At 39.7% G+C, this 18883-nt stretch overlaps 2 pseudogenes across 1 annotated transcript; both read left to right on the forward strand.

The window, feature by feature from the left end:
- The first annotated feature begins 6333 nt into the window (after positions 1 to 6333).
- Positions 6334 to 6588, forward strand: LOC112615258 (annotated as a pseudogene).
- A 3377-nt stretch (positions 6589 to 9965) lies between these two features.
- On the forward strand, positions 9966 to 12240 carry LOC112616310 (annotated as a pseudogene). Its single transcript, XR_003117611.1, has one exon. The product of XR_003117611.1 is annotated as a tubulin beta-4A chain-like (transcript).
- The last annotated feature ends 6643 nt before the right edge of the window (positions 12241 to 18883 follow it).

Below are 18883 nucleotides of genomic sequence, written 5' to 3' on the forward strand. Positions count from 1 at the left end.
AGGGTCCAAGATCAAGGCACTGGCAGATCCAGTGTCTGGTAAAGGCCTACTTCCTACTTTGCAGATGGCTGTCTTTTCATTATATCCTCACATAGTGAAAAGAGAGTTAGCTAGCTCTTCTTAAAGGACTCTTTTTAAAAGAGCACAAATCTTATTCGTGAGGGCTCCACCCTCATGACCTAATCATCTCCCAAAGGTTCCACCTCCAAATACTATCGCATTGGGATTATATTTTCAACAGATGAGTTTGGGGGGACAAACATTCAGTCCATTGCAGACAGTGTTATAGATACTGTGGATTGGTTCACTCATCCTTCATTCCCATTTCCTTCTAGTGCACCTTCTGTGCTGCAAAGACTAGAAAAGTGAAAATTGCATTTCACAGACTCTTTTACAGCTAAAATTCTCAATGTAAAATTGCTTCTATTAATTAGGTACATTTTTGTGAGATTTGGAAAGCAGAAATAATGTCAAGGCCACTTTCTTTCCCCTTTTGGACTCTCTTACCCTGGCAATTGAGGTCATGTAGACATGAGAATGTTCTGCATCTGTGTGCCAGCAACTAGTCTCCAGCTTCCTGGGTGTCAGCTCTGGTGCTATATTCTTGAATTCAAGCATTCCAGTCGTGGTCTCAGAGATAGGAGCCAATTGGTGGATCAGTTCTATAAGATTCTAGGAGCTATTTCTTCAGGCCCAGCCTAGAGCCTACTTTTGCAATCCTCCCAAAGAGTTTTAAAAATATCTAATGTCCTTATTAAATGCCTTTCTACTTAAAATACTTAAAGTGATCTCTGTTTCTTGCACTGAATCCTGACAGATACAGGCAGGAAAATTCAGGGTCTACAATTTTTTACTAATTCCCCTCAAGATCTGAGTCTGGGAAAATATGGCTTATAGACAGGGGCCTTTTAGATAACAGTTGGTTAACAGACAGGAAAAATTTTTTATCCATCATCAGACTAAGTCACAGATACTGGCATCCTTCCCTTGGTTGATGCCAATACTAAATGTAAATACATGGGTAGTAAAAGGGGCAGAGAGGAAGAGAGCTGTGAAGGTAGCACTAAGTGCCTACTATGTGTTAGATACTGACCTAAACATTTTCACACATACTCATTTAATTCTTAACAGTTCTGGAAGTTAAATACAGTTATCCCCAATTAATCCAACCCTTTACATACACATTTCTGGGTTTAGTGTGTTCATTACCCTTGAGTTTATTTCGCTGTTAAAATAAAACACCTAGCTGAGCACAGTGGCTCACGCCTGTAATTCCAGCACTTTGGGAGGCCGAGGTGGGTGGATCACCTGAGGTCAGGAGTTCGAGACCAGCCTGGTCAATCAACATGGTGAGACTCCATCTGTGCTAAAAATCAAAAAATTAGCCTGCTGTGGTGGCACCCACCTGTAATTCCAGCTACTCAGGAGGCTGAGACAGGAAAATCACTTGAACCCAGGAGGTAGAAGTTGCAGTGAGCCCAGATCGTGCCGCTGCACTCCAGTCTGGGTGACTAAGCAAGACTCCTTCTCATAAATAAATAAAACAAAATAAAATAAAAATAATTTTTTAAAAATACCTTACCTAGCTTGGGAATTCAGATGGTGGGTGGGTCTAGATTCTAAGCCACTCTGTGAGGACCTCAGTTGTAGAAGGTTGCAACTTTCTATCAGGTGCTCTGCAGGTAACATAACTTGGTTTGAGTCTTTGTGTCTACTTCTTTCTGCCTTGCTAACACCTTATAAATTTCCTTTGTGTCATGAGTCAAATGTCCTGGGGAAATAAACTATACTTGTTCATCTTAAGGCTGGGTCAGCAGATAAGAGTCAGCTGCCAGCATTTACATGGGCAACATCCCTCAAAGACAGGCACCTATCCCTAGTGCAATTAGCTGTGACTGAGAGAAGTTCCAGATCCTGGTGGCTACTCAGTAGGAGGATGGATAGGGAAGACTAGATTTTGGCATCTCTTGAAAAATCAGACTATTTGGAAACAATGACCCTACATTTCCACAGGCAACAGGGGTAAGGAACCCCCTTAATATTGTAATTTGAAGCTTATCGCTTATTTATGTTAATTACCTGACTTTTTTTAGAGATTTGAGTTTGAGAACTCCTAAATTCCTTCCAGCTTTAATCTTCAAGATTCTGTATTCTTCTGGATTCCTTTACACTGAAAGCATTGCAGATTGACATGGGCCTCATTGAACAAATAATTTGGAAATGAGCCAGAAATGCACTTTATTTATCCACCAATTTCATTTTCTAAATAGGAACTCTACATTTCCATACTATAAAGTCATTTATTCTCCTCTACTAGAATTGCTATAATTCTCAATATGCCATGTATTATCATTATCCTGTCAAAATGAAAATCTCACAGAGAGCCTGTGAAGGTCTTATCAAATCAAGTGGAAGTGAGTAAAGACAGTAGAAAAAAATAGAACAATTATATATACACTATTAAATAATGCAAAGGATGAGGATTCAACTAGTCTCAGATTTTTAAAAGCAAGGTTTGCAATTAGATATTTTGTTGACTCAATAGCAAATTATTAATTCATTAAATGATTAAACCATTTATCAAAACTGTGAATGACAAAGCAATCAGAGACTGGGATAATCAGACTCCAAGTCTGTTCTTTGTGTAAAATTCAAATGCACCCAGCACAATACAATTTTGTACTTAATGCCATTCATCTAATCAGCATATTTCTGCTCCAATGTGAGATCTTTGTTTGAACATGATATGCGACAGATATGGAAGCCACAAAAATTTCATTTATATAATCATAACAAGCACGTTATCATGGTTGTCAAAATTAATTAAACCTAATTCGCTCTGTTTTCTAAACTTAAAATTGACACAAAACATTTTTGTGAAAGGCAAAAATGCTAAAGAATCACAGAAATAAGTATAAAAGTGAAACTTTTTAAATGCCTACTTCTTCTTTAGGTTAGAGAGCTAACTAATATTATGACAGATTAGATCCCCCAAACATTTTAAAAGATCAATTGAATATGAACATTCACTCTGTGAACATCTTAACCTTTGGTTTCTTTTAAGTAATAATGAGTCCCCCTAGTGCAATTACAATAAAAGTCAACTTGTGAAACTTCCATTAACACACCACTTCTCAGGAAAACATGCTTTTCTAAGACAAGGGACACCTTTATTTCAGATTACACGGTCATCTTGATCATCCTCCAGTTAGAGCAAGAGTTCTACCTACAAAAGTGCTTCTCAAACTATAGTGTACATCAGAAACATTTGGAGAGCCCATTAAACATGCAGATTATGGGGCCTCACCTTGATCTTGACTCAAAAAGTCTCAGCAAGGTCTGAAAAACCTGCATTTTTAACAAGTATCCTACGTAGTTCTGCTGTAGCTGATCCAAGGACTATACCTTGAGAAACATTGACCTACATGATATTTTCTTTCTCCCTTTGCATTATGTTGTTTTGAATCATTGCATTATCAATCTTTCCAGTATCTCTTTTGAGTGCTTTTTGCACACCCTAATGACCTCCACTAATTCCCTGGATCTCACCACATCTCATTAGCCTGAACAGGAAGAAGTTACAATTTCTACGTTTTCTTTGCCCAGATTCATCCCTTTCAGGCCTTCACACATGTGCATCTCCTTTGAAAGCAACAATTAGCTGTATCCTTCTGGAAAGCTTCCAGTCTTCCCTAAGCCAATCAGATTCCCTAGGTTTCAGAGCAGGAGCTCTTCAAGTAAATACATAGGTGCTGCTTCTTTCACTCAGATCTCCCTGCTACCTAGGAGAGCTCCTCTATGACTTTGGTGCTCTCAACACTACTCCACAGAGTGGACCAAATAAAACAAAGGACAAAGAGTTCAATCCTGTCTGTTTAAAGTCTTATTAGCAGCTGAAGAAAAAAAAAAAGTTGCCAGTAAAGAGCTAGAATTGTCTTTTCTTGAAAATTCACAATTGTCTATTGACATGAATTAGCCAAGTTATCACTGAGCCCTCATACTACAGAGAGAATATAGATATTAAACTACCACCTGGGAACCCACTTAGGGAGGTTTTCATATAACCAATGCCTGAGCCCTGGCATAGACTAGGATTTCTCAGCTTTGACACCATTAACATTTTAGGCTGGGTAATATTTGTTGTGAAGAGATGTCCTGTCCATTGTAGGATATTTAGAAGCATCACTGGACTCTACCTACTATATGCCAGTATCACAACACTCCTCTCTCAGTTGTTACAACCAAAAATATTTCTAGACATTGCCAAATGTCCCCTGGAGGAGGAGGAACAAAATTGCCCTCATTTGAGAGCCATGGTCCTACACCAATTAGATCAGAATTTCAAGGGGTGAAGCCTGATATTCTTTAAAAGCCCCCCTGATAATTCCAATGTACAGCCAAGGTTTAGAGCCACTGCCTTATGCAGATATCTGAGCCTCAGTTTTCTCATCTGTAAAATGAGTATGATGAGGATATCTACTTCACAGTTGTTCTAAAGATCAAATGAGATAATATGTGGTGGAAATGTTTTATGCATCATTAAATAAATGTAATATTTCTCCCATCTATTATGAAACTCTAATCCAGGTGTTGTCAGACTAAGCCTGGAAGCCAAATCCTATTTATTATCTGCTTTTATATAACCTGTGAACTTGTGGTTTGTACTTTTTTTTTTTTTTTTTTTTTTTTTTTTTTTTTTTTTTTTTTTTTTTTGAGACCGAATCTCGCTCTGTCTCCCAGGCTGGAGTGCAGTGGCATCATCTCGGCTCACTGCAAGCTCCGCCTCCCAGGTTCACGCCACTCTCCTGCCTCAGCCTCCCGAGTAGCTGGGACCACAGGCACCCGTCACCACACCTGGCTAATTTTTTGTATTTTCGGTAGAGACGGGGTTTCACTGTGTTAGCCAGGATGGTCTCGATCTCCTGACCTCATGATTCACCCGTCTTGGTCTCCCAAAGTGCTGGGATTACAGGCGTGAGCCACCACACCCAGCGGTTTGTACATTTTTTTAATAGCTGGCAAAAAATCAAAGTAAGAAAATTTTTCAACTCATGACAATTATATGAATTTCAAATTTCTGTATCCATAAATAAAGTTTTATTGAAACACAGGTATACCCATTAATTTATAGATTGTCTATGGATGCTTTTACATTTTAAGTTCAGTAGTTATGGCAGAGATTTCATAGCTCACAAAGCCTAAAATTTTTACTATCTAGCCCTTTACATTGAAAGTTTTCCCCATTCCCTAATCACAATTTAAAATATTCAAGCTAGTTTCTTTTCCTGGCTCTCAAGTCCCTTTCAAATCTGCTTGGGAGGGCTGCCCTGCTCTCCCCAGAAAAGCTTCAATTATGTAAGCAATAAATCTTTTCATACCCTCTTGGTATGTGTGTGGCATCATCAGTCCTGACATCCAAACCAATTTTTAGGTGGGTATCCATTCTTTTTCTTCAGGATGGTCACAGCACAGGCAGAGGGAGATTTGAACAGAAGACAACATAATGGCTAAAGCAAGATGCTATGCTGCTGACTGAAGATGGAGGGATTATGAGCCAAGGAATGTAAGAAATTCAGCTTCAGATGCTGGAAAAGGCAAGGAAACAGACTGTCCCCTAGAGTCTCTGGAAAGACTGGGCCCTGCTGATAGCTTGATTTCTGCCCAGTGAAACTCATTTCAGACTTCTGACCTACAGAACTAAAGAAGAATAAATGCCTGTTGTTTCAAGCAACCAAATTTGTGGTAGTTTGTAACAGCAGCCCTAGGAAACGAATACAGTGTGTAAGACTACTGGTGCCTTAGTATAAATTGAAGCAGTGCCACAAAATAGTACTAGTAGGCATTGTGTTTGTTACCACCATACGCTGTTTTATTAAAAACGTCAGTTGCACTTGTCTTACATGGAGCAGTGAAAAGTATTGATGTTATAAATATTGACCCTTGAGAATACAGTTTTTAAATATTTTGTATGACAAATGGAAAATATGCATAAAGCACTTCTGCTACATCTTGAAGTATAATCACTGCCTCAAAGACAAACACTTGTGCAATTTAAAAGCAACTCTTCATGAAACACCATTTGTAGTTAAAAGAATTACTGACAGACAAACTTTGGTTATTCAGACTTGGGTTTTGGGCAGATGTTTCTCTAAAATTAACAAAGTGAGGTTGTCACTTCAAGGAAAACAACTGACAGCATTATTTGTGAATTACAAATTCAAGTTTTTGTGTAAAAATTAGAGTTTTAGAAAACTTGTAGTAGATACTACTTACTTCAGAGTCTGATAACTAGGCTTGTTCTCTCCTTTTGAATCAGAGGCCACTGCTGCAAACATGCTCTACCAGATCCTCAATCAAGCCAAGAAGTATCTGAGCATGATTCTCCTCTTTGAGTTTATTGGAGATGGAGGTACTAGAGCAGCACTGTATGTCTTGCATCCAGCATTGTTCAATCCAGATGTTACTTGGAACAGAAAGAATAACCCAGAGCCCTGGAACAAACTGGGTCCCAATGATCAATACAAGTTCTACTCAGTTAATGTGGATTACAGCAAACCAAAGAAAGAAGGTCTTGTAAAACTGCTTTAGAATGAAGGTCCTCCAGAAGCCATCTCCAATTTTCCACTTAACTAGGAAATTTTTATCCTCCAAAAGCATGAAATCATGTTGATGTGTTGTGTAGGAGGTTACTCTCATTAATAAATATTTGAAACTTACAAAAAAAGGAAAGAAAACTTGTGTCTGCAACCATAAGCTGCACAGCTTTCTGAAACATACTTTCCTGATAAGATCAATGGTGATAGTAACAAATGTGATATTTTTAATATTGTATCATGAAATATGTCAATATTTTGAAAGGTCTGCATAACTCAGTGAAGCAATATTTTTAAAATAATCAATGCATGATGCTACAAAATCATGCATAGGTAAAAATTCCATTCCAGGTGAGGATAGGCAAATGGATTTTTCATGTATAAAAACACAAGCAGTTCATTGATACAGTTTCAGTTTGCATTTTGGAACTAACCTTCAAGAAACTTCCAAATGTCCAATTTTAGTATATCAAAAACCATCCACAGTTATCTGCATAGACTACTTTAAAACTCCTGTCTTTTCCAACTACATATATATGTGAGATAGGACTTTCTATATTTCACCCAGAACAATATATCACAGAAGAGTGAATGCAGAAACAGATAAGAGAATCCAGCTCTTTTCTACTAAGACAGAAATCAAAGAGATTTGCAAAAAATAAAAGCCCATGTTACTTTTCTCACTAAATGTTTTTGTTTTGAAAAATATAGTTATTTTCATAAAATAATTTGTGCTAACATGTAATTGATGTATTATCACTTTTAAATGAATACATAATTAAATATTTTTAATTTCCATTTTAATTTCTAATACAGTAAATAATAATATATTTTACTCAGATAAACAAAGGTTCTTTGGGGTCCTCAATAATTTTTAAGAGTAAAATTAAACAGTTGGAGAACTACTGCTCTAGAAAAACTCAGGCCCGGGCACAGTGGCTTACACCTATAATCCCAACAATTTGGGAGGCGAAGGCTGGCAGATCACTTAAAGTCAGGAGTTCGAGACCAGCCTGGCCAACATGACGATACCCCGTCTCTACTAAAAATACAAAAATTAGCCAGGCATGGTGTCACCCACTTGTAATCCCAGCTACTCAGGAGGCTGAGGCAGTAGGATCACTTGTGCTCAGGAGGCAGAGGTTGCAGTGAGCCAAGATCATGCGCTACTTCACTCCAACCTGGGTGACAGAGCGAGACTCTGTCTCAAACAAAAAAAAAAAAGAAAGAAAAACTCATATGCTCAGGAAAACATGTTTGTGGCAGCTTTGTTTGAAACAATGAAAAGATGAAAACAATGTAAATATTCAAGAAGAGGTGAATGAATAGGTAAAATGTATGTATTCATAAAAGGTAATATGTACTGTTGAAAGAAGACTTACAAGTATTAACATGGGTGAATCTGACAAACATAATGGTGAGGAAGTTGTCAAATTCTCTGTAAAGAATGATAGATTTATATACATTTTTAAACTTTTATATAAAGTCAAAAGATACTCATTAATGATACTAGATTTTTGTCTATGTATATATATATGTAGTAAAATTAAATACATGAAAATGAATGAGAAGAATGTCCACCAACTTCAGGATATGGTTCTTCTGAGAATGAAGAGAATGATTAGGAAGAAGTACAAATTAGACTTGACCTCTATCTATATTTTATTTATTTAATAAATAAAATGATTCAAAGCAAGTATCATAAATTATTAACATATGTGAATTCAGGATGATAGGTACATGGAACTCTCTTTTATTAAATTCTCTTCCATGTATGTTTTGACAGTGCTGCCCTCTCTCAGTTCATATATCACAGTCATGAGGTCTCCAGAGAGAAGAGTGAGAATTCCACAAAATAGAGTGGGTTTCAGTGGCAGTCTCACCTCTTCACCATCTTTCAGAAGATTGCCATAAATTGTTGTTTATCTGCAACTCATAAGAGGATTTTAAATTATACTATCTAGTTTTAAATAAAACTGTCCTTAAAACGTGGATAAAGAGCTTGAATAGATTCCTGCAAAGAAACTAATTGAAAATAGAGCCAAGACCCATCAGTATGCTGTCTTTAAGAGACCCATCTCACATGTAAAGACACACATGGACTCAAAATAAAGGGATAGAGGAAAATTTCCCAAGCAAATGGAAAACAGAAATAAGCAGGAGTTGCAATCCTAGTTTCTGACAAACTAGAATTTAAATCAACAAAGATCAAAAAAGACAAAGAAGGCCAGGCACATGACTCACGCCTGTAATCTCAGCACTTTGGGAGGCCAAGGCAGGCGGATCACCTGAGGTCAGGAGTTCGAGACCAGCCTGACTAACAAGGAGAAACACTGTCTCTACTAAAAATACAAAATTAGCCAGGTGTGGTGGCACATGCCTGTAATCCCTGTTACTCGGGAGGCTGAGGCAGGAGAATCACTTGAACCCGGGAGGCAGAGGTTGCAGTAAGCTGAGATCATGCCATTGTACTCCAGCCTGGGCAACAAGAGTGAAACTCCATCTCAAAAAAAAAAAAAAAAAAGACAAAGAAGGGTATTACATAATGGTAAAGGGTTCAATTCAACAAGAAGACATAACTGTCATAAACATAAATTCACCCAATCCAGGAGCACTCAGACTCATAAAGCAAGTTCTTAGAGACTTAGACTCCCACACAATCATAGTGGGAGACTTCACACCCCACTGTCAATAGTAGACACATCATCAAGACAGAAAATTAACATAAAGATATTCAGGACCTGATCTCAGCTCTGGATCAAGTAGACCTGATAAATATCTACAGAACTCTCCACCCAAAATGACAAAATATACATTCTTCTCCTCACCACATGGCACTTACTCTGAAACTGATCACATAATTGAAAGTAAAACATTACTCAGCAAATGTAAAAAAAAAAAAACTGAAATCATAAGAAACAGTCTTTCAGACCACACCACAATCAAACTAGAAGTCAAGATTAAGAAATTCACTAAAAATCACACAACCACATGGAAATTGAATTACTTGCTCTTGAATGACTCTTGGGTAAGTAATGAAATTAAGACAGAAATCAAGAAGTTATTTGAAACTAATGAGAACAAAATGACAATGTACCAGAATCTCTGGGAAACAACTAATTCAATATTAAGAGGGAAATTTACAGCACTAAATGCTCACATCAAAAATCTAGACAGATCTCAAGTTAAGAACTTAACATCTTAACTAAAAGAGCTAGAGAACCAAGAGCAACAAACCCCAAAGTTAGCAGAGACAAAAAATAACCAAGATCAGAGCAGAACTAAAGAAGATAGAGACATGAAAAACCCTTCAAAAAACCAACACATCTAGGAGCTTTTTTTTTTTTTTGAAAAAATTAATAGCGCTCTGCCATCTCCACAGCATCTTCCACCCACACTGCCGCCACAGCTCCCCACACTCACACCACTGCTGCCACATCCACCCTCAGCGCCACCACCATGAGGGAGATCGTGCACCTGCAGACTGGCCAGTGTGGTAACCAGATCCAGGCCAAGTTTTGGAAGGTTATCAGTGATGAACATGGCATCACCCCACAGGCACATACTATGGGGACAGTGACCTGCAACTGGAGAGGATCAACGTATACTACAACGAGGCCAGAGGAGGAAATTATGCTCCCAGAGCAGTGCTGGTGGACCTGGAACCCGGCACCATGGACTCTGTCCTTTCCAGCCCCTTCGGTCAGATCTTTCAGCCAGACAACTTCATGTTTGGCCAATCTGGAGCTGGCAACAACTGGGTGAAGGGGCACTACATGGAGTGCATGGAGCTGGTGAACGCTGTCCTGGATGTGGTCCAGAAGGAGGCCAAGAGCTGCGACTGCCTTCAAGGCTTCCAGCTGACCCACTCGCTGGGGGGTGGCATGGGGTCTGGGATGGGCACTCTGCTCATCAGTAAGATCCACAAGGAGTTCCCAGACCACATTATGAACACCTTCAGCGTGGTGCTCTCACCCAAAGTGTCAGACATGGTGGTGGAGCCCTACAATGCCACGCTGTCCGTGCACCAGCTGGTGGAGAATATGGATGAGACCTACTGCATTGACAATGAGGCACTCTATGACATCTGCTTCTGCACCCTCAAGCTGACCACCCCCGCCTACAAGGACCTCAACCACCTGGTGTCGGCCACCACGAGCAGAGTCACCACCTGCCTGTGCTTCCTGGGCCAGCTGAACACCAGCCTGCACAAGCTGGCCATCAACATGGTCCTCTTTCCTTACCTGCACTTCTTCATGCCCGGCTTCACGCCCCTGACCAGCCGGGGCAGCCAGCAGTACCGGGCCCTGACAGTGCCTGAGCTCACCCAGCAGATGTTCGACACCAAGAACATGATGGCCATGTGCAACCCGCACCACAACTACTACCTGACTGTGGCTGCCGTGTTCCGGGGCTGCGTGTCCATGAAGGTGGACAAGCAGATGCTGAGCGTGCAGAGCAAGAACAGCAGCTACTTCGTGGAGTGGATCCCCAACAACTTGAAGACAGCCGTGTGCAACATCCCGCCCCGTGGCCTGAAGATGGCTGTGACCTTCATCGGCAGTAGCATGGCCTTCCAGGAGCTGTTCAAGCGCATCTCCAAGCAGTTCAAAGCCATGTTCTGGCCCAAGGCGTTCCTGCACTGGTACACAGGCGAGGGCATGGATGAGATGGAGTTCACTGAGGCTGAGAGCAACATGAATGACCTGGTATCTGAGTACCAGCAGTACCAGGACACCACAGCCGAGGAGGGCAAGTTCGAGGAGGGGGCCGAGGAGAAGGTCGCCTAGGTTGCTCCCATCGCTTCCCATCTGTCCCCTCGAGGCTTCTGACCTTTGATCCCCTAGGACCCTCCATCTCTGACCCCTAGAGCCCTGCTTTCCCTCCAAGCCTGACTCACCCCTGACCCTAAGACTTTGCCCTGACCCTAACAATACCTTTGGAGCTCGCTTTACCTCTGGCTACTTCATCTCCGACCCTGACTCCCCTTTGATCCTTGAGCCCTAATTTATCTTTGACTCCCTTGAGCTCTTCCAACCTTGACATTCCCAGGAGGAGCCCCGCTTCACTCCTTCTGACTCCAGAAACCGCTCCTTTAACTTTATGGGCCCTCCTTCACCCCGACCTCTGCTTCACCTTTGAACTCTGCCCCCCATGAATCCCATTTTACGTCTAGACCTATAAGTCCTGGTTTACGTTTGACCCCTCCCTCTGAGCTGCCCTTCACCTCTGACCTTGCCTCACCTTTAACTCCCCACCTGAGCCCCAACTCCTACCTCTGACCCCAACTTCTCTTTCACCCATGAATCCCCTCTGATCCCAACTTCTCTTTCACCCCCTACGAACCCCATTTTACCTCTACACCTGTAAGTCCTGGTTTACATTGGACCCTTCCCTCCAAGCTGCAGTTCACCTTTGACCTTGCCTCACCTTTCACCCCCACACAGCCCCAGCTCCTACCTCTGACTCCAGCTTCTCTCTGGTTCCCACAGACCCCATGCATCCTCCCTGCCTCACTCCCCTCAGCCCCTGACGACCTTAGCTTATCTGGGAGAGAAACAAGGCCTAGTGCCTGTGAGGAAGAGAGGTTGCCCCTGCCCTCCCTACCTGCTTCCCTGCCTCGCCCTAAATAAATAAATTAATTGTTAAAAAAAAAGAAAAGAAAAGAAAACTTAATAAAATAGATAGACCACTAGCTAGACTAATAAAGAAGAAAGAGAAGAATCAAATAAACACAATTAGAAATGATAAGGGGGTTATCACCCTGACCCCACAGAAATATAAACAATCATCAGAGAAAACTATAAACACCTCTATGAACATAAACTAGAAAATCTAGAAGAAATGGATAAATTTCTGCAGAGATACATACTCCCAAGACTGAACCAGGAAGAAACTGAATCCCTGAATAGACCAATAATGAGTTCTGAAATTGAGGCAGTAATAAATAGCCTACCAACCGAAAAAAAAAAAAGGCCCAGGATCAAATAGATTCACAGCTGAATTATAACAGAAGGGCAAAGAAGAGCTGGTACCACTGCTATTGAAAATATTCCAAAGGATTGAAAAGCAGGGACTCCTCCATAACTCATTTTATGAGGCCAGCATCATCCTGATACCAAAACCTGTCAGAGATACAATAAAAAAAGAAAATTTCAGGCCAATATCTTTGATTAACATCAATGCAAAAATCCTCAACTAAATATTGGCAAACTGAATACAGCAGCACATCAAAAAGCTTATTTACCATAATCAAGTAGGCTTCATCCCCTAGAGGCAAGGTTGGCCCAACATATGCAAATCAATAAGTGTGATTCATCACATAAACAGAACTAAAGACAAAATACTCATGATTATCTCAATAGATGTGGAAAGGCCTTCAATAGAAATCAATATTCCTTCATGTTAAAAACTCTCAATAAATTAGCTACTGGAGGAACAGACATCAAAATGATAAGACCCATCTATGACAAACCCACAGCCAATATCATACTGAATGGGCCAAAACTGGAAGCATTCCTCTTGAGAACTGGCACAAGACAAGGATGCACTCTCTCTCCACTCCTATTCAACATAGTATTGAAAGTTCTGGCCAGGGCAATGAGGCAAGAGAAAGAAATAAAAGGTATTCAAATAGGAAGAGAGGAAATCAAACTATCTTTGTTTGCAGATGACATGATCCTATAGCTAGAAGACCCCATCATCTCAGCCCAAAAGCTTTTTAAGCTGATAAACAACTACAGCAAAGTCTCGGGATACAAAATCAATGTGCAAAAATCACTAGCAGTCCCGCACACCAACAACAGGCAGGCAGAGACCCAAATCAGGAATGAACTCCCATTCACAATTGCCACAAAAAGAATAAAATACCTAGGAATACAGCTAACTAGGGAGGTGAAAGATCTCTACAAAGAGAATTACAAACCACTGCTCAAGGAATTCAGAGAGGACACAAACAAATGGAAAAACATTTCATGCTCATGGATAGGAAGAATCAATCAATATCACAAAAATGGCCATACTGCCCAAAGTAATTTTTAGATTCAATGCAATTCCCATGAAGCTACCAGTGACTCTTTGCAGAATTAGAAAAAAGAAAAAACTACTTAAAATTTCATGTGGAACCAAGAAGAGCCAGTAAAGCCAAGACAGTCCTAAGCAAAAAGAATAAACCTGGAGGCATCACACTACCTGACTTCAAACAATACTACAAGGCTATGGGAACCAAAACACCACGGTAGTGGTACAAAAACAGACACATAGACCAATGGAACAGAACAGAGAACTCAAAAACTAAGACCACACACCTACAACCATCTGATCTTTGACAAATCTGACAAGAACAAGCAGTGAGGAAAGGATTCCCTATTTAATAAATAGTGCTGGGAGAACTAGCTAGCAACATGCAGAAAACTGAAACTGGACCCCTTATTTATACCTTATACAAAAATTAACTCAAGATGGATTAAAGACTTCAATGTAAAACCCAAAACTATAAACACCCTAGGAGAAAAGTATATCATCCATTTTGCAACATACAGAGAATTAATAAATGTAGGCATTGACTATCAACACCTGCTAACATCACAGAAAAAAGAGACTACAAGACATAACACACATTCTGATAGAAGAACAAAATGCCTCCAATAAAGTATTCTTGTTAAACAGAGAGAAAGTGGGACGGATGGAGAGGAGGGAAGAAGAAGGAAGAAGAGGAGGAGGAACAGTGACGATGGCAACAATGACAAAAGAACATGTTAAATTCATCATACGTGGGAAAATCCAAGCTATGGGAAGCTCTTCAGGACAAATGACCTAGTTTCTGCAACAAATAAATAATTTCAAAAAAGGAAAGATAACCTATAAAATACTTAAACACTATCAATTAATTATAATGCAGACCTTATTTAGATTCTAACTCAAAGCAACTTTTAAAAATTAGGTACTCAAGGATATCCCTGAAGAACATTAATGTGAAAATCCTCAATAAAATGCTGGCAAACCGAATCCAGAAGCACATCAAAAAGCTTATCCACCGTGATCAAGTCAGCTTCATCCCGGGGATGCAAGGCTTGTTCAACATATGCAAATCAATAAATGTAATCCATCACATAAACAGAACCAATGACAAAAATCACATGATTATCTCAATAGATGCAGAAAAGGCCTTCAATAAAATTCAACATCCTTTCATGCTAAAAACTCTCAATAAACTAGGTATTGATAGAATGTATCTCAAAATAATAAGAGCTATTTATGACAAACCACAGCCAATATTATACTGAATAGGAAAAAACTGGAAGCATTCCCTTTGAAAACTGGCACAACAGAAGGATGCCCTCTCTCACCAATCCTATTCAACATAGTATTAGAAGTTCTGACCAGGGCAATCAGCCAAGAGAAAGAATAAAGGGTATTGAAATAGGAAGAGAGGAAGTAAAATTGTCTCTGTTTGCAGATGACATGATTGTATATTTAGAAAACCCCGTTGTCTCAGCCCAGAATCTCCTTAAGCTGATAAGCAACCTCAGCGAAGTCTCAGGATACAAAATCAATGTGCAAAAATCACAAGCATTCCCATACACCAATAATAGACAGAGAGCCAAATCATGAGCAAACTCCCGTTCACAGTTGCTACAGAGAGAAAAAAATACCTAGCAATACAACTTACAAGGGATGTAAAGGACCTTTTCAAGGAGAACTACAAACTACTGCTCAAGGAAATAAGAGAGGACACAAACAAATGGAAAAACATTCCATGCTCATGGATAGGAAGAATCAATATCGTGAAAATGGCCATACTGTCCAAAGTAATTTTTAGATTCAATGCTATCCCATCAAGCTACCAATGATCTTCTTCACAGAGTTAGAGAAAACTACTTTAAATTTCATAGGAACGAAAAAAGAGCCCATATACCCAAGACAATCTAAGCAAAAAGAACAAAGCTTGAGGCATCATGCTATCTGACTTCAAACTATACTACAAGGCTACAGTAACCAAAACAGCATAGTACTGGTACCAAAACAGATATACAGACCAATGGAACAGAACAGAGGCCTCAAAAATAACACCACACATCTACAACCATCTGATCTTCTACAAACCTGACAAAAACAAGCAATGGGAAAAGGATTCCCTATTTAATAAATGGTGGTGGGAAAACTGGTTAGCCATATGCAGAAAACAGAAACTGGGCCCCTTCCTTACACCTTACACAAAAATTAACTCAAGATGGATTAAAGACTTAAATATAACACCTAAAACCATAAAAATCCTAGAAGAAAAGCTAGGCAATACCATTCAGGACATAGGCATGGGCAAAGACTTCATGACTAAAACACCAAAACCAATTGGAACAAAAGCCAAAATTGACAAATCGCATCTAATTAAACTAAAGAGCTTCTGCACAGCAAAAGCATCATCAGAGTGAACAGGCAACCTACAGAATGGGAGAAAATTTTTGCAATCTATCCACCTGACAAAGAGTTAATATCCAGAATCTACAGAGGACTTAAACAAATTTACAAGAATAAAACAACCCCATCAAAAAGCTGGCAAAGGATATGAACTGATACTTCTCAAAAGAAGACATTTATGCAGTCAACAAACATGAAAAAAATGCTCATCATCACTGGTCGTTAGAGAAATGAAAATCAAAACCACAATGAGATACCATCTCACGCCAGTTAGAATGGCGATCATTAAAAAGTCAGGAAACAACAGATGCTGGAGAGGATGTGGAGAAATAGGAACAGTTTTACACTGTTGAAAATCGGTTCAACCATTGTGGAAGACAGTGTGGCGATTCCTCATGGATCTAGAACCAGAAATCCATTTGACCCAGCAATCCCATTACTGGGTATATACAAAAGGATTATAAATCATTCTACTATAAAGACACATGAACATGTATGTTTATTGCAGCACTGTTCACTATAGCAAAGACGTGGAACCAACGCAAATGCTCATCAATGATAGACTGGACAAAGAAAATGTGACAAGAATATATCATGGAATACTATGCAGTCATAAAAAAGGATGAGTTCATGTCCTTTGCAGGGACATGGATGAAGCTGGAAACCATCATTCTCAGCAAACTAACACAGGAACAGAAAACCAAACACCACATGTTCTCACTCATAAGTGGGAGTTGAAAAATGAGAACACACGGACACAGGGAGGGGAACATCACACACCTGAGCCTGTCGGCGGGTGGGGGGTTAGGGTAGGAATAGCATTAGGAGAAATACCTAATGTAGATGATGGGTTGATAAGTGCAGCAAACCACAATGGCACCCATATACCTATGTAACAAGCCTGCACGTTCTGCACATGTATCCTAGAACTTAAAGTATAATTTTAAAAAAATAGTAATAATACTAAAAAAGAAAAAAATACTCGAAAGAAATGAAAGCTTATGTTCACATAAACGCCTATATTCAAATGTTTATAGTAGCATTACTCATAATACCCAAAAAGTGAAAACCACCCAAATGTCCCCATCAACTGGTGAATGGCTAGATAAAATGTGGCACATTCATACAATGGAACATTATTTGGCAATAAAAAAAAAAGATGTACGGTACTGATCCATGCTACAACATAAATGAACCTTGAAAATATTATATTGAGTGAAAGAAGTCAGTCAGAAAGGATAATATGTTGTATGATTCCATTTATGTGAAATGCCCAGAATGAGTAGGTCTATAGAGACAGAAAGTAGATTGGTGGTTGTCTAGGACTAAAAGGATGGTGGAATTGGGGAGGGGTGACTGCAAATAGGTAAATAGTTTCTTTTGGGGGTGACAGAAATGTTTTAAAATTGATTATGGTGAGAGTTGCACAACTCCATGAATATGCTAAAAGCCATTAAATTGTACACTTTTAGTGGGTTAATTATATGTGAATTAAATCTCAATAAAGCTGTTTAAAAAATTATGACATTTATGAAACCACTGGAAATTTGAACATTGGATATATGATGGTAATAAATTGTTGATATTTTAGCTGAAAGTGATCATATGCCTGTTTTTAAAGAATCCTCATCTTTTACAGACAAATATTGAATTATTTATGGTTGAAATGATATGATGTATAGGATTTGCTTCAAAATAACTCAGTCATGAGTAGTGTGTGGCAATATAGATGAAACAAGATTAGCCACGAGATCATTATTTTTGAAGCCAATGATGTGTATATAAGGGTTCACTATACTATTCTGCCTAAATTTTTGTTTGAAATCTTCTCATTAAATTTTACTTCAGTGATTACAATAATAGCCCAAAGGGAATGATGTTGGGTCATTGCGAACTAAAGTCATTCTGTGAGTTGGTACTTGTGTTTTACCTGAAAGGAGAAGATAGTCTCATTGCCAATCATCCTTGAACAATAACAAAGACTAAAAAGGTAAGCTTTTGATTGGCTCCTTCCCATCTAAAGAATGTGATGGGGCCTGATGTGGTAGTTAAGGTACTAATTTAACTAATATATCATTTGTACTCCTAGAGTGGTGAAGACTGATTACACACACAAACACAGACATCTAGAAGAATCCAAAGCAAAAGGCTAATAGGACACAAAATGTACAAATCATTCAAAATGATTGATAAATTGGACCCTGAAAGACACAATTAAGAGAGTGAATAAGTAAGCCAGCAAGGTAATTGACCTTACATGGAGATTAGATGAACTTAGAGAGCTGAGGGAAATACAGGGGTAGAGGAAGCAGTGGGAAGAGCTCTCTGGCCACTCTTAGTCCCTGGGGAAGCTATTTCTGACTTTGTCTCACAGGGGTCCTTGGGGAGAGCTGCCAGTGGAATTGGGGAAAAACCACAAGGAGAGGTTGTGAACTGAACTTTGTAACAATTTCAACCAAACAAGAAGTTTCCTAGACAGAACCTGGGTGAGAGGGCAAACCAGGAATGCAAACACAGTACAGAAGTTGTGACATGCTGGGAGCCACAAAATCTGAAAGTCCTGCTTGCTTTCCCAGTGAGGAGGCCTGCATCCTGGGGCAAGTCCTCAGCCCTGCTCACCCACTACCTGGAAATAAACTCAGTGCTGTTGTGGGGGGCACAGTGGGAGTGAGACTGGCCTTTTGGGCTGTGTGGGAGCTAGGTGAGGCCTATTACTGCCAGCTTTCCCCCCAGTTCCCTGGCAACCTGAATGGTGCAGGAGAGGCAGCCATAATCCCCCTGGGAATATAACTGCATTGGCCTGAGAATCACACCCCCATCCCCCACAGCAGGCACAGCAAGCCCCGCCCAAGGAGAGTCTCAGCTCAGACACA

Source organism: Theropithecus gelada, chromosome X (genome assembly GCF_003255815.1).
Source record: "Theropithecus gelada isolate Dixy chromosome X, Tgel_1.0, whole genome shotgun sequence".
In the NCBI taxonomy this organism is placed as follows: Eukaryota; Metazoa; Chordata; class Mammalia; order Primates; family Cercopithecidae; genus Theropithecus; species Theropithecus gelada.